The sequence below is a fragment of the Tachysurus vachellii genome, chromosome 16 (genome assembly GCF_030014155.1).
Source record: "Tachysurus vachellii isolate PV-2020 chromosome 16, HZAU_Pvac_v1, whole genome shotgun sequence".
Lineage (NCBI taxonomy): Eukaryota > Metazoa > Chordata > Actinopteri > Siluriformes > Bagridae > Tachysurus > Tachysurus vachellii.
Window position 1 is genome coordinate 12,399,950 of NC_083475.1, and position 17,830 is coordinate 12,417,779.

The following is a 17,830-nucleotide window of genomic DNA, read 5'->3' on the forward strand; positions in this document are numbered from 1 at the left end:
TCACGCAATCACACACTACGGACAATTTTCCAGAAATGCCAATCAACCTACCATGCATGTCTTTGGACCGGGGGGAGGAAACCGGAGTACCCGGAGGAAACCCCCGAGGCACGGGGAGAACATGCAAACTCCACACACACAAGGTGGAGGCAGGAATCGAACCCCGACCCTGGAGGTGTGAGGCGAACGTGCTAACCACTAAGCCACCGTGCCCCCTCTTGTTGAACATTGTATTTTAAATATTGTAATACTGGGTTGTCATTTACAAATAAAAACTTTGTTCAAAATGAACAACTATACATTCAAATTAAAAATACCAATATGGAATCCATTTATTTCTATATTTGAGGGCTAAGCAGACAGAATGAAGAGAACTTTCTGAATTTCATATAAATACTGTGGTCTGTGTATGCGAGCTAGGTCATGTCTGGCTATTGCTGTTGATGACACATTTGAGGCAGATTAGGGCTAGAATTGATCCTCTTTCTCTTACGTGTCACAATAGCCACAGTTTGTACCAATCTAATCCTATATTACTGTCACGGATCGCTTCAAATCTAATAACCTTGCTATTACCACTGATAAGGCCATTCATCCAGTGACATTCAAATACCTCATTTAGACTGATATAGATTGTTACATAAATTTTTAAATGAATCATTTTACAGTCTTTAAGTAAACTCAGTCAACCACTGTGAGCTATTCAAAGTGAACAAATGAACAATTTTCAGCAATTCCAATGAAAATAAGGAAATTCTTGCATGATTATCGCCCATAACAAGCCTCTGTCTCAAGTAATGTTAAGTTAAAATCCAGACTTGCAAATACCTTAAATAAATGACTGTTTCTTTGTTAAAAAAATCAAACAGCTTTGTCACGCATATGCAAAACCAGATGGACAAACTGTTGCTTTGCCAGTTATGAACACTATTTACATTTAAACTGCTTATAAGATGCCGGTTTAGAAGACGATTTACGTTAGGATTACACTATATCTTTCTTGCACAATATTGACATGAATTTGCAACTGCATACAATTTTTTGTGTCATGGATAAATTGCATATGAATCAGATGATATAGGAATTGCACAGTATGAAAAGTTATCAATATAGTGTAAGCACCTCTTTACAAAACATTACTGATGTTTTTGAAAACGTTTATGGAAAGCTTTATGAAAACATACTTGCAAGGATATTAAATTTAACCCAGTAAATTAAGTAAAATATACACTTTGTTTTTTAGCCTTATATTTACAAGAATTGACTAATACAATTTAATACAAACTAAAGCATTTCATTAAAAAACTTTTTTTTTGCAACAAATCAAAGATTTGTTTTTGTCATATTTACTGAACCAATTAATCATTTTCTTTAGTTTACAGTAGTGCAATCTTGAGATGACACAGGAATCAACAAGCCTGAATGGCCTCTGCACTTAAAAATATAGTTGTGTATCCACACAGCTGGGAAACTACTGGAGAGAACACATGATGAATTAATCTAAGCCAGTCTTTAATCTTGTCCTCAAAGTGCTGGCGTGGCTACAGGTTTTGCTTCCAACCAAACAAGATCCTGATTCACACACATGATTCCACTTGTTTAATCAGTTCATCTGCTTCTCTATCAAGTTTGCCTCTTAATTGGGTGGAATGAAATCCTGAAGCCACACTGGGCCTTTTTGGATAAGACTGAAAACCTCTGATTCAAATGAACCAAATGTTGTTCCTTTAACCCTGTATGCTTAGTTAACCATTCAGTTCTGAGTTTTGTACGCTGGGTCAATTTTCAGCTTAATTGTGGGTTATTATTATTATTATTATTATTATTATTATTATTATTATTATTATTGTTACCTTGCAAGAATGTCATTTATTTATTATAATTGATTAAGCTAACAGTCACATTTTTTAATTTACCCCTATATTTGATAATACAAATAAACCATACAATAAACACCTTCCCAGTGTTCAGGAGAACATACCAGACTATGCTGTCTTGGTGGTGCATCTTCAGGGGATATGCAGGAAATAGTATCAGGTGATGAGCTGCTATACATGACAAGATTCCCTCAGACATCCTGAAATCTGTGCATGAGAAACTAAGAAAGGAAAAGTGTGTCATCACTGCACTGTAGCGGCTTCATTAAAAACAACTTGAGGGTATAATCTCTCTGAAAGAATAAATATACAGGTAAATACCAGAGGACTAAGCCCTGAGCTTGTGAATAGTCTGCATGAAGCAGATGAAGATGCAGATGTAGGACCATCATTTTAAGTAGAAAGCAAAACATCACCATAAAGCTAATTAATTCTCTCTTCAAAGAAAGTGGCAAAGTCATCAGGTGTAGAAAGAATATTATGGAGCTTGCACCAGATACAGATGCTTTCTGATTTCAGAAGGATGTTTTGACAGATGTCATGGGGGGACTTCAAGATAGAAGTCAAGAAGTGATATGAGAGATCAGCATAGAGTTATTATATATTTCTCTCTTATAGCAGCCTTTACTTTTTTCTGATTTCTGTGTAACACGTCTGATAGGTAGGTGAGGCAGGGTTACATCGATGTGATGGGAGGGAGGTCAGTTGAAGGTGAGATCCAGAGTGTTTCCTCTCATGTGTGTTGGGTCTATTTTTTAAAGGTCAGGTCAACATAATTCATATGTTTACTTGCATGCCTGAAAAAAGTATGTATTTTCATTTCTCAGAGTTTGTATAATTCACTTTGTTTTCCCTAATATGCGTTTCATATTCTATATGGATTTCCTTCTACATTTTTATACAGAAACTAAACTAAGCAAAAATGAATCCCTCTATCATCCCCACTCTCTCCTATTATGGGTCAAAGAAGGCTTTCAAACTAAAAGCATCAAATTCTGTTGCTGTACCTTCATTAGCAGCCCAACCCCTTCCTTACATGAATTTTAAACAAATTCAGTGCCTTCTCCAGGTTAGTCACCACAACTGGCATAAAACAGAAAGCATTTCTACTTTCGTAAGTATATTTTCACTCCTGTTTAATGGTTTTCATGGTGCTGGTGACACAAATAATACTCTTTTCCATGGCCATGTGTGGGCTGTGACAAGCCAGGGTCTAGTTTTTTTTTTTTTTAACATATATTATTTCTAGGTTCACAATTACAAATATTGGTCAATGACAAACCTATTTGCAAACTGCATTAACAGTGAGAAGAAATAATTATTCAGATACAAACTTTTGATATTTAATATACTTCTACTGACTATATTCACTTTACAAACTGTCTTTTGACTTATAAATATCGAACACGCTATATTCATAAGCATAAGCATAAACAAAGATAGAAGTAAAAAAAAAAATTTGGTAAGGAAAATTATTCACACAACAAAAGTTAACAACATTAGTACTCTGATGCAAAGTCATTGTTGCCGATTACAGCTTTAGGATGTCTACTGTATTGTGAGAAGTAATTAGGTTTTTGCAGCATTATGGTTCAATTGTGGCTCAATTCTTCTTGGAAAATTGTCTTCAATTCCCCAAGGTTACAAGAGTCACTCTGATGGACTTGGAAAATCCTCTTATAAATAAAGTCAAGACATTTGCACAGCCATGTAAGACTAAGCCATAGATTTATAATTTTTATTTTGTCTTTGATAGTGTTAGTGTAGACAAACGTAGACATGCATATCTGTGCTAATGGAGATACCGGTAGTACAGTATTTTAATAATTTTGCTATATTTAATTACTTATTATTCTCTGTAATTTAGTTCATTATGGCGATTAGTTTTGTTTTGAACAATGTTGTACATTTTATAACGGTAGACAACTCGTAAATCATGGTATCATTGACACATGAACAGTACACATATACTGTATTCTAAAGAATTTACCTTATTAGTTTCCTCTTTTGGTGAAAAATAATTAGTGCATTTAGCAAAAAGTAATATCTAAACACAATTTGGTTAGACAACAGACATTAAGTAATAGTCAGGAGAAATACAAGTTGAAAAACATATTCTTGAGTACAGTAAAGTATTTCTACTTGCTACTGTAAATCATTGCTCTATGCAATAGATAAATAGATATAAATCATGAAAATATAAAGCTGGTTTTATTCAAGTCTTCTTACTATAAGTCACTCACTGTAATGCGTTAAACTGACCCCTCCCCTCTTTCACACATACCTCTTTTCACATGATTGATTATGCCCATAGCACTGTTTCATTCTTACTCACACATTACTACAGTGAACATCAGCTCTGGGTTTTAAAGCTTAAGTCAAAGCCACATCTGTTCTCAGTCAAAATGAAGGAGTAGCAGTGGAAGTGGATTTTGACATACCTCGGGATGCACAGTAATGTAGTAGTGATTCCCCAAAACTGTGGAAGGTGTGTATCCTTAACTTTACCCGTCCTAAAATCTGTAATTAAAATCCTTAAATACTAAAATCCTAACAAGAGATTAGCAGTGTCCCTTCCATCTAAGGAGAAAACCAGGGTTTTACCCTTTAATTAGTCATATAGTGACAGATTTAAAGGTTCTGTTTGGTTCACATGAAAGTGATAATACTGTTGTATGCCAGATATGCACCAGATTATGTAAAATGTAAATGATTAAAAAATTGGTTTACGACACTCATCTACAAAACACAGCAATACAGAAGCATGTAGAGGGATGAAAAATCCTGCCTGGGTATTTGATAAAGCACATCTAAGATGTAGGGTTAAAGGGAATTGATCCCTTAATTAAGATTGATCCAGTTCCACAGGACTGAAGAGAAATTGTCTATAAATCTCTGTTTTCTTTCCCTGAACTTGATCTGAGCCATTGTTTTCTTTTGTCACCTCCTCAGCTAGAATCTACTTGGTGTTACCTTCATCCTAATCATTGTTTACAAGTTATATCACTGCTACATACAGTATAATCACTGTTTGACCTCTGAGCTTTGTGAAGTCTTAATATTGATTGACTAGTTGTTCTGACAATGTCTTTTTCCTGGTAAATTCTGAGTTCCATTTCTTGATTTAAGACTGTAACTATTGATGGGGCTATTATAACACTTTGATTAAATATTTACTGTACAAAATCTTGAACAATTTATCCAATTTGATAAATATGTGTTATCTCTTCTTGAATGCTTAGATCTTAGGGCTTTAAACCATTCCTGCTTTCTTTAGCCAACTCAGAAATGCAGTGTATTGATTTGATCTCACTTAACTAGGTATATGGATGATTGCTTTCCTGACTTACTGAGTGGTCAGTGAAGAGTAATGACCATAAAATGTACACCCAAGCCTGTAGACGACTCAGCAAAACAAAACTCTCCATCACAACACATCTGCTTTAGGTATATGGGAAAAACCTTGCAGGAGAAATAGCATTCTGTCCTGACAGACATAACCAGCAAAGTCACTGGTAAGCAATCCCCTAGTCCACCCTACAGCTTGAACTGCTGAAGACCCAGCTATGTTATTTAGCTGGTCTATGTTGCTTTGATACAAAAGTTTGCAGTCAGTATAACACACTTAGGGGCTTTTCCACACTTAGAGGCTCTTAAACGTCATTGTGGTGAGTCGTCAAGGCCAATGTGGCTGGCAAGTGATTTCCAATTAGCAGTCAGTACAGTGTGGTAGAGCAATGCATGCCTTGAAGAACACAGATGTTATTCAATCAATTGAAAGGCTCAGACTGGTTATCCCAACTGAGGCACTAATATGAAGGAAAGGTGGTTTGTCCTGTGCTCTATAAATGTCTTAGTGAATAAACTCCTAAACTCACTTAACTCCCACAAGAAAAAGAAAAGAAAAGGCAGTTTTTTTTTAACAAAACATTTCTGAGCTTCCTAAACTTCCAACCCTCACAACATACTGTAGGGCACTCTAGACACAGGGACATGGAAGAACAGCTCAGAGAGGGTAGTGTGGTGAAAAAACTGCATAGTTATATTTAAAGTGAAGGTGCAGTGAAAATAGTGCAGCAAATTCAAGTGATCAGCAAGCAAACTTGTATTGAAGGCCGGCACCTCAGTGTCTGCTTCCAGCGACTCCTAACTGGAGGGTCTTATGGCGTCCAGCCAGCGGGACGGTGAGGGTGTCCTCCTAGGGGGGTGGCACAGGCTTAGCAGGCACTCAGGGTGTCGATCATCCAGAAGAAGCTGTGGGTAAAGTAACAGAGGTAGACAGCACATTAATTCCATCTGTTGGCTCACCACCTACCACTATCTAGCTGCTGAACTGGGCTCTCCACTGTGCTCTCCTCCTGGAGGGTGAATGCCACAGCGGCAGTCCTGATTAGCCCGCACCTTTTTGGCGGGAGTTTTTCCACCCTGCCTTGCACTCAGCCCCAGAGGAGCTGACCTTAGTGCTGAAGTTTGGGGAGCTGCTGTCAGCATAGCTGGATGTGGTGTTTTCTCCTTACGGCCGGATTTTCCAGGGCAAAGAATGGATTTTCCACATATAATCTCACCATGCTTTTAATACAATGTTTTCTCACACAGATATGACTTGACTACTATTAGAAGATCATAATAAAAGATACCAAAGTTAATGTTAGGGTTGTGGGAGGGTTAATACTTTTTGTTATATATCATTTGTATGAAATCAAAAGTAATCCAAATATGTCTAACTAGGCACAAATTTTCCATAAGATAAAGTAGTTTTAATAAAACTAGCAAGGGGATACTGTCCTCTTCTCTGTAAAAGGAGGATTAGGTGTTTTCCATCAATAACTAAAACTTAAGTTTCAGCATTTCTGTGTCCTCCACACACTTTGCTTTCTACTTATTTCTCTCCTATTCTCTCTCATCCATCACTGTGATCTGTTTATCTTCTTGCTGTTGACATAGGAGCTTGTGGCAGTTACTTTCCAGATTGTCCTGTACCGCTACCTTTGATGCTGAAAGTGATTCCACCACTCACATCACCTATGATTAATGACTCACTGGGATTCTGCCAGTGTGGATTTATCTGTTTAGTTTTTTTTATCTATTTGTTCTTTTTTATGTAAATTCAATATTGATATACTGTATAACAAGCACTTTTGAGTTTTAGTTTATCAGACACCATTAATCAATATGCAGTTTAACAGTATACATAGTCTGTCTTGCAAAACCATAATTGATCCAGCTGTGGGACTCCTAAAAGGACTGCCTTGAAAAAAGGATTCCTACTCTGATGAGCTGTTATTGTCACACAGAATGTCCGAATCATTATTGTTTTTGAGACAACACAAGCAAGGAACCATAGACATGAATGTAGGTATGAGTGTAATGCATTATAAATAAGCATGGTGTGATACTTATATGCCTGTGCACATTTTAATTTATCAGTTGTATCAACCATTATGTAGTCTTGAATCTTGAGAAAGTCTGTTCATTTTAATATCTTGATTGTTTACTGTATTTTAATTGTTAAATCAGACTTAACAATTCATTAGTAAAGGTAAAACTAAAAGCACCATATCTATTATTTGTAAAATGTGTTATTTGCTTCACTTTCTTTAACACAAGAGGTCTTATTAGGATTGACAAGCAAGATTACAACACATTAACTTATTATAGCTTATTGGTAATGGACAGCTTTAAGTTTTGCATAAAGGACTGATGGGTGTGCATTTTGTTATGTAAATGTGTAAGATCCATTAAAGAATACAATTACTCTCTCCCCATCAATCACAATAACCCTGGCAAATCATGGGCATATGTGATATGGTCTGCTAGTTTAATGTGTCTTGGAAGAAGCACATAATAGCCTTAGTTCTCCCTGTTGGTTATCACGTGATAGGGGAGCCCAAACAGGAGGATAGGAAGAATTTTGTTTCTTACTTTAAAACCTGTTCTGCATGTGCAAGGCAAAGAAGAACAGTGGTGATCATATGAGTCTAGCTCATTGGTGGTGCATGTGCTGTTACAGTGTTACAGCCATCCTCAATCTCCCCAAGCTCACACTATAGGAATTATGGGAGAATATTAAACCGCATGGTCATAACAGAAAAATTTTGATTTTGTGTTTGATTTTCTACTTTTTATTTTTGTTTTTTTTGTTACACTACATCTTACACTAATGAGATCATATTGAGAAAGTAGCCTGGCCCAAGATATTGAATATAGAAAATGTATGAAATAATGATGTCAAGTGTATGGAGTACATGGTGGAATAGCAGTCATCTCTGGACTAAAGCAAGATTCTGCAGGAGCTCATTCCTGTATTTTATTTTTTAGGATGCAGTCAAAATAGCTGAGCCATTTCACATCTTTTTAGTTGGTACAAGTGAATGACATTCTCTGAAGATTTCACATGCTATCTTTCAGAACAAAATTTTGAGAGGAGCATCAGTCATTTCCATTAAATTCCTGTCTCAGTTCCACTCTTGATTTTTGCAAAGATAACTCTGTAGTTTCACTAGGGAACCGAGGCTGAAAAATAATTGATTCTGACTGGGTTGGTTGTGCAATGGAATTAAAGTGTGACTGTTGTCAAAAATCTATATAGCATCAGTACACATTTCTGCCTCAGAGTCCTTCTCTTTTTTTTCTGATTGCATTGTTATAAACACTGGAACAAAACTAAACACTGCTCACACTTGTAGACCTCAAACCCGAGAGGTACCATGGGCGGGGATTAATATGCAAATCATGTTCATAAACAAATAAATCTTGAATGTATCTACACATGCAGCATACCAAAACAACATGAAGAAACTCGACTATTAGACTACAAACACCATTTCCACTGAAATAAAGCTTAATTCCAACACCAAGCAATGGACAGACACAAAAAAATTGTTAACATTTTGTACGTACGAAATCTGACCCTAAAAATCAGCCATTACATGACACAAACACAATCTTAGTTTTGTTTATTTGGTCTAAAATTATCGCTGTTTTCATTTCTGAAAGTACTGTGTTGTTGTTGAAGCACAGATGTGGCACGTGCCAAATTACTGTATATACTGTATGTAGGTGTGGGGAGATTTCAAAAGAAACCCTAAAATAGTTATATTTGGATGGAACAAACACCTATAGTGACATATAAATCAATTAAATTAAGTTGATATTTTGGTAACAGAGTGAACCCAGATACAGAGGTGTGCCAACATGTGCACAGGAGAGTATGCCTAAACATCCCTCTACAAAAACTTCTCTCTAATATGCCTGATATAATTAATGGAAAGATAGGGTTTTTTAACACAATTAGGGTTTTAGGCTTTCAATGCATGCAAAGAGATATACTGTCTAAAATTGTAAAATTTATCAGGCAGATATTTTATTTTTATTTTTGCTGTGTTTCATCTTCTCTTACTTTGACCTGGCAGTACATATAGTATATGAATCTACTTATTTTAATTAGTTCAACAGCAATCTCATCTTTACCTGTTACCTTCATTTTGGTATTTTTTATTCAAATACACCTTGTTTTTGAGATATAATCATTTTAAATTGAGCATGTTATTTTCTAAAGTGAGGCTCAGAAATAGGCCAATAAATTCCTTACCTATCTGTCGAGATTATTGATTTCTTAACTCTGTTATTTTCCTCTCTACCAGCTGGCAAAGATGGCCACCTAATTTGTCCATCTCAGTCAGAGTTTTGGCTGCTGGTAGTTGGTCAGTCCAAACTTCTCTGTACTGATGACAGTGTGTGCACGCTTGTGCATAGATGGACCTTTTCTACCTAGAGCCTCTGACGTCTTGACTTTACAAGTATTGAATAAACATGCAATAATTGCATTTTATACGGTCTCTGAGTGGCTCTTGCAGGACAGGATATGTGCCTTTAGTGCAATCCTGAACACCTCCAATGTACTACTGACTTGCTTTTTGCAGCTATGCCACTGAAATATAGCCAAGTGGGTTAAGTTCATTAAGATTGCTAGGGCTGTGTTTTATTGCTCTTGGGTGCCCTTTCTGGTACAATTCCAGCTGCCTATAAACATATTCAAGTAAGTAGATATATTTGCAAGAAGCTGTTTTATTCATGAATAATAATAAATGTTGCCCTGAACATGGGTTGCATATCCTGGTGACAGGTCTTGATCTCAGGTTACCCTCTGTAAAGTTTCAGGGCCTTTTGTCTCTGTATACAAGCAAGTTTCTTTCCACCTTCCCAAAACCATTGACTACTGGTTTGACTACTCTAAATTCCCTTAGGTGTGAATGGATGTGTGAATTTGTGTACATGGTGTCATGATACAATGGACTGCCATCCCATCTTGAGACACTGGCCTCAGATCTATTGCGACCTGGCCAAGATAATGAATAAATGAATGAATGAATGAATGAATGAATGAATGAAGGCTAAAAAAAACCATGACGCATCATTAACATTAATTAATTTAGGTACTCATAACGTGGCAAACAGTTTTCATGCTTAACCCAGAAACATATCAGTGTCCGCCAAGCTAAAGAGAGCTCAGTAACTAAAGTCAGTACTCTGTTATACGCTGTGTGCTCACAGAGCTCAGGCAAATTTCCGAAGCATGTGAGTGGGTGGCCTTGGAAGTTGATAAGTTATGGAATAGAAATCTGTTCTTTCTGTTTCTCCTTTTACTTCTCTGGTGTGTTGACACCTGCCCTGTATTTACTTTAGTATGACTCTGAAGCCTGATCTAGAAAGCTCATTTGAATATTGTCTCCTAGAAGGGGCCTCTGGTGTGAAAACATATCCATTTATGGCAATTTAACATGGAAAAAAACAGCCAATATTTCACACCCAAATTTTCCCCATCTGTTGTGTCTACCAAAGAAGTGAGGCTATATCAGGATAGATGTTCTTTTATCTCTAATATTTCTGAGGTTTGTTCATTATCAGCACCAAATTAATTCAAATTTATTTGTATAGCACATTTAACAATGCACATAAAAATGTATATAATACAAAAGTTCAAATAATATTAGACTTATAATTAAATGTGTTTGTATTTATCCCCAATGAGCAAGCCTGAGGTGACTGAGGTGAATGTGCTGAGGAAAAACTCCCTTGGATGGTAAAGGCAGAAACCTTCGAGAGGAACCAGACTCAAATGGGAACAGATCCTCATTTAGGTGACACTAGAGGGTGTGATTATAATATAAATTAGGGCTTCATTTCAGGTACTATTGTGAGAGACTGAACTAGGAATAAATTTCCATGGTCTGAGAAGCCATCTGTGTTGGTTACACCCCTTAAGTGCATTTATGTGTACTGTGAAGAGGGCTAGGTCAGAAAGGAATTGCTAAAGAAATACAAAGGCAATGGGAATTGCAAGGAAAATTGTAAGGTCTTCTGTGTTTAAGTCTCTTGTTTATCCCTGCCATTAATCAACAAGATGCTGGATATCAGGATCATGGCAGGACTTAGATTGTTCTGCTGAAGAGTAAGGTCATCCTGCTGCCCTTCTCTCACCGTACGCTTCTTATTTCACAGTGGCATCCTGTACATGGTATTAAGATAAGTCCATTAATAAACACTTTTGAGTTAATCACTCAGTCTGACATGCAGAAAATAGATCAAATATACAAATCAGCATTTCTGAGATTTTTAAAACAGTTTATTTAAAAGGAAATTTTAACCTGACCATTCAATTGCCATTATAACATTATTACCACTATTAGCATGACATACATATAAATAATTCTGCTAAATTAAAATTTTAACTAATTTATTTCAGCTTGTTTTTATTACAACCATGTTTATTATATACATCTGTGTATGTGCATGCAAAACCCATGTGAAATTCCACAAAGACTGTAACTGAATCATTGACCACAAATATAGTCAAACAGTCAAAACCACAATTGGACTTAAATGATCCAATTGAAGCTTAGCATTGCTTGAGGCTGTCTAAAAAAATTCTTTGCAGAATTCTTCTGTGATAGTCGAGTTACAAGAATGGTTTCAAAACCATTCACAGCAGGTTCACTGGTATCCTTGTGGGCTTTGAAATAATAAATGATTTATGACATTTGGGACACATCTCTCCTACATGCTCAAGATAGCTGCTACATTCATATATACCACTGGACATTTTGTATATTCAATTTCATTTTACTTGTATAGTTTTATTGGGTTATGTTTGTAAAGTCACACAAGATGACACCTGACAGAAGTTTTAAAGAGCCAGTCAGTTTGTCTATACTGTGACTGTGTGCCACCATACAGCTCATCTAAGAACAGAACAATGCACTGGTTGCCAGACATCACATGGTCATAAGTCAGAGAAAGCTGTTAGGAACAGTAGGGAATGGTATAATTTATTACTCTGGACATTAGGACAGCTTGTGTTCCAAGAGAGTCAGGGGTAATAGAGAGAGAGGGGCCTTGGCCCCTTTAAAATAGGGATTTACTACAGCAAATCTCATCTGTCTCAGGGTACATGAAAGGGATCATAATAAAATACCCTTGTGCCATAATCCTTGAGGCTATGAATCATTCATGAAACAGTCTTAAGTATATAAGCAAAGTCTATACTTAGCAGTGCAAATTTTCTTTACTGTACTAAAAGTAATTCATAAATAGTAATTGTGAAAGTACAACATTTAGCCAGAAACAAGCAAGTACTGATACAAGTGACTCAGCATAATATTTTTAAACAATTGATCGGTGCCGGATGATCACTAATGTACTTTGTGTAATTTGTTTACTTAAGTATTTCTTCATATTTTAAATCATTTTTTAAGATAAATAAAAAAAAAAATAAAAAAATCTATCTATCTATCTATCTATCTATCTATCTATCTATCTATCTATCTATTGGGGGTTCATAACTTTATTGCAAACTAGCTGAGAGGAGTAAGTCAGTTACCACACTAAACTGAATATGACTAAAAACTGCCTTTTGGCTAATGATCATATGAGAATGATAAGTGGGAGAAGTTCATGACTTAGCAACAAGCTTGTATTGCATGTGTTGGTGGTCAGATGAGTCAGGGGTGAACTTGTGTATCCTATGGACATGGCCTGCAAGGTTCTTTAGGGAGGAACCTATATCTATATCAAATCCTATGTCATATGGTCAGAAAGTTCTCAGCATGTGTCTGCATTCACACAAGAGAGTGAAGCACAGTTACACTAAATTTAATGTGAGATAACCTTGTGACAAATTTCTGTCTTTTTCTGAGGTGCAATCTATGTTCCTGCAAAGTACAGATAATTACCTATATTCTGTTATCAATATGAAATTAGTGGAGTTCATTTGCAGAAATGTGAGGCTCAATTTGTTCACATTTGAGCCTGGACAGTAGCATGGTGTGCAAGGGAATAGATCACAACTGGTTGTGCACTTACAGTGGTATGCAAAAGTTTAGGAACCCCTGACAATTTCCATGATTTTCATTTATAAATATTTTGTGTTTGGATCAGCAATTTCATTTTCATCTATCAAATAAGTGAAGGACACAGTAATATTTCAGTAGTGAAATGAGGTTTATTGGATTAACAGAAAATGTGCAACATCAAAACGAAATTAGACAGGTGCATAAATTTGGGCACCCCTGCCATTTTGTTGATTTGAATACCTGTAACTACTTAGCACTGATTAATTGGAACACACAATTGGTTTGGTGGCTCATTAACCCTTGAACTTCATAGACAGGTGCATCCAATCATGAGAAAAGGTATTTAAGGTGGCCAACTGCAAGTTTTTGTTCTCTTTGACTCTCCTCTGAAGAGTGGCAACATGGAGGCCTCAAAACAACTCTCAAATGACCTGAAAACAAAGATTGTTCAACATTATGGTTTAGAGGAAGGCTACAAAAAGTTATCGTAGCGATATAAGCTGTCAGTGTCCACTGTGAGGAACATAGTGAGCAAATGAAAGACCACAGGCACAGATTTTGTTAAGGCCAGAAGTGGCAGGCTGCGTAAAATATTGGAGAGGCAAATGCGAAGGATGGTTAGAACGGTCAAAAACAGCCCACAGACCACCTCCAAAGACCTACAACATCAACTTGCTGCAGATGGTGTCACTGCATCGTTCAACAATTTGGCGCACTTTGCACAAGGTGAAGCTATACGGGAGAATGATGCGAAAGATGACTTTTCTGCACACATGGCACAAACGGAGTCGCTTGAGGTATGCAAACGCACATTTGGACAAGCCAGCTTCATTTTGGAATAAGCTGCTGTGGAGTGATGAAACTTAAAAAAGTTATTTGGTCATAACAAGGGGTGTTATGCATGGTGGCAAAAGAACACAGCATTCCAAGAAAAACACTTGCTACCCACAGTAAAATCTGGAAGTTCCATCATGCTGTGGGGCTGTGTGGCCAGTGCTGGTACTGGGAATCTATTTCTACTAAAGGAGGCTCTACTAAATATTGATGTGATTTTTCTGTTGGGGTGCCCAAATTTATGCTCCTGCCTAATTTTGTTTTGATGCATCTTACACATTTTGTGTTAATTCAATAAACCTCATTTCACTACTGAAATATTACTGTGTCCTTCAGTTATTTGATAGATCAAAATGAAACTGCTGATCCAAACACCCAAATATTCATTCATTCATTCATTCATCTTCTACCGCTTATCCGAACTACTCGGGTCACGGGGAGCCTGTGCCTATCTCAGGCGTCACTGGGCACCAAGGCAGGATACACCCTGGACGGAGCGCCAACCCATCGCAGGGCACACACACTCTCTCATTCACTCACACAATCACACACTACGGACAATTTTTCCAGAGATGCCAATCAACCTACCATGCATGTCTTTGGACTGGGGGAGGAAACCGGAGTACCCGGAGGAAACCCCCGAGGCACGGGGAGAACATGCAAACTCCACACACACAAGGTGGAGGCGGGAATCGAACCCCGACCCTGGAGGTGTGAGGCGAACGTGCTAACCACTAAGCCACCGTGCCCCCCCCACCCAAATATTTATAAATGAAAATCATGGAAATTGTCAGGGGTTCCGAAACTTTGCATTCGACTGTATAGGAAATAAATCAGTGAGTATTCTGTTCCTTTTACAACTTCTGCTATTAGTCAGTGATTACAATTTGCAATGTATGTTATGATTTTAATTAGTTTACAGTTATATGAAAACATTCCAGTAGAAGTGCTACTTACAATAATTGTGATTTTCAGGGTGCAATTACTTTTTTCAAGTTGGTGATTTTTGGTCTGCTGAAATATTTGTGATCCAAATACTGTATGAAAATATACATATAGTATAATTTAGGAATTTGGCTATTCATTCAACATAATATCCAAAACCTCATTGTTGCTAAAGGAGTCACATTTCAGCTGGATTAACACAGGGTGGTAATTATGCCATCAACATCACTTTGGAGTTACCAAGCAACAGAGGCAGCCATCTGATTTGGGAGCTATTATAAGACCCATAAACTGTACATATTTTCTGTCAGAGACTATTAACTGTTCGAATGAAACCATGTCAGATTTAAAAGTGTGAATGACAGGTAGGCAAGTGAGAATGTGGTGTTTACTATGACAAGTAAACAAAGAAGTACTCACTGTTATGTATTGAATTGCATGTATTAATTTGTAGTGTTAGATGAGAGTATTGAAAATTCTGGGCCACAGTGGCTTTCGATCTCTATTGTAAGTGTGCAATCACTTTTCAACTAATCAACAACTGCTTTTACTAATTAAAATTTCTCTGTTGTTAACGAGATTATTAGTGAAACTGGTGATGCACAAAGGTGGAACAAATTTGGCAGCCCTGCCTACCTGAGTTGAAAGCTGGATTTCACATTGCTTTCTTTTTGTCAGGTTTTAGTTTAGTTTGGTGTAGTAGAATACTATATATATATATATATATATATATATATATATATATATATATATATAATGTAATGGCTTAACGCATGCTGTAAAACATTCCTCAATCAGGATTTATCAATTTCTTCACTGGGGAAAGCTTTTTGGTAGTCATGGATACTGATACTGGTATTAAAATGAATTAGCTACTTAATATTAATTGAGGGAATCTGGAGGTATCGTGGAACATGTTACTGTGCATTGTTTATGTTATTATTAGATTCTTTGTTCATAACATTAGCTAGTTTATTGCATTAATAACTTTGGATTGAGTAAGGTTGAGCTGGAGAAAGGTGGTTTCTAATTTGCTCCAGAAAAGCGCTTCTGTACAGCTATAAATAAAATATATATTATTATTGTTTTCATTCTGTCAGAAACCCTCTCTCATAGTAAAGGATTCATTGTGGCTTATCAGGGACAATACACCGAGTAAGACCTTAGGGAGTAGGAGAAACAAGCACATTTTTATCATACCACATGCTTGAGATCCACATTGCCTATGGGTAGCTCTTTAGATAACACTTAATTAATGTCTATTCTTTATGTAATCATGAATGATGAATAGACCAATGATGTTTTGCCAAAAGAAACATGAACAGGAAGAATAGCTTCCTCATATCTGTGTAAAACATGAAATATTTCCAATAAAGCTTTGTAAAGAATTGCCTCACACATAAGAATCTCCAGGTTTCAGAGACGTGTATCAACACTGTCCATAGTATACATTTCCATTTTGATATATGTTTCAGCTTAACTCTCAGTGAATACTGTATGATATTAAAAGAAATAGAGTATGTAAAAACACAGATTGCAACAGTTGCCACCAGGGGCATTGCAAGATGGGGGAAGAGGCGCAGAGGTGAATTTGTACATATGATTTGGATACTAAGACTCTCAAGCTATTATTAGTAATTCCTATGTGTACCATGCCTGCACTACAACTCTGTTTGGATCTCACCTCTTTGACAAGCTCTGGCACAAGTCTTTGCTCAAAGCTCCCTTGAGCACAATATACATGCAATTTGCATGATTTGATTGGTTGTCTAGGAGCAATTCCAAACGCTAATTGGCTGTGAGAGAGTGTGGACTCAGTAGACAGAGGCAGTCATGTGAATATTTGTGAACATCCAAACAAAAATGAGGATAGCAACAAAAAGAAACAAAGTGAGGGGAAATGACTCCTCACACATTTCTTTACAAAGACAGCAAATGAGAACAAAATTGTCCGAGGCACCAGTGACCTAATATGCTCATGCTGTGTTGTCTAAATAGATGTGTGCTGTGCACAAGTCTGTATATCCCTAAATATGAGAACCTTGTTTCCAAGCTGTTCTAATCTCTATCTAAACACTGAGGTAACGTAAAGTTTGAGAAAAATCTTTACAGATAAGATGCTAGCCGATGTGAAAAACACTATGTAAACGAAGTTTGTAAATACAGATGGATTGTGTGAATCTTTCATTGATCATAAAAGACTTATTATCGTAAAAGAAAGTATTAACATGTATTAAGCAAGTTTTAATATCATTATCACCTCAAATACTATTCAATATTCTATGCAAATGAACCTGAACCTGATGACATATCAAACATGCCATTTATGCCTCAGTGTTATATCCTTCCTCTGTTCATCTTGCTTGTAGAAGGCTCTGTACTGACACTGAGACGAGTTAGTAGAGGCAGGATGTAGAATTAGGACCTGCAAAGAATGTGATGGAGATGTAGACACTAAAGAAAAATATTCCTAAGAGGACGGTGAGATGGACTTTGTGATGATAGGGGAAGGGAGAAAAAGAGGTTAGTGCTGATGGTATAATTGATAATCTGCCATTATGACCAGAGTTGCAGAGGTTGACAAATCAGCACAGGGACTCAATTATTCTCAAACTGGCAAACACAAATCTTGAATAAATATAACATCAGTAATTCTCCAGCAATTGATCTACCAGCAAGTGCTCAAAATGGCCATCTTTCTGCAAACAAGTTGTGCTTCATCATTCAGACAGTACATCCTGTCTTCATCATGCTCAGGATCAGCCAGAAATGACGCTTGAATCTAATAAAGCTCATTTGCTCAAGAATCTGTTACAACCTGTG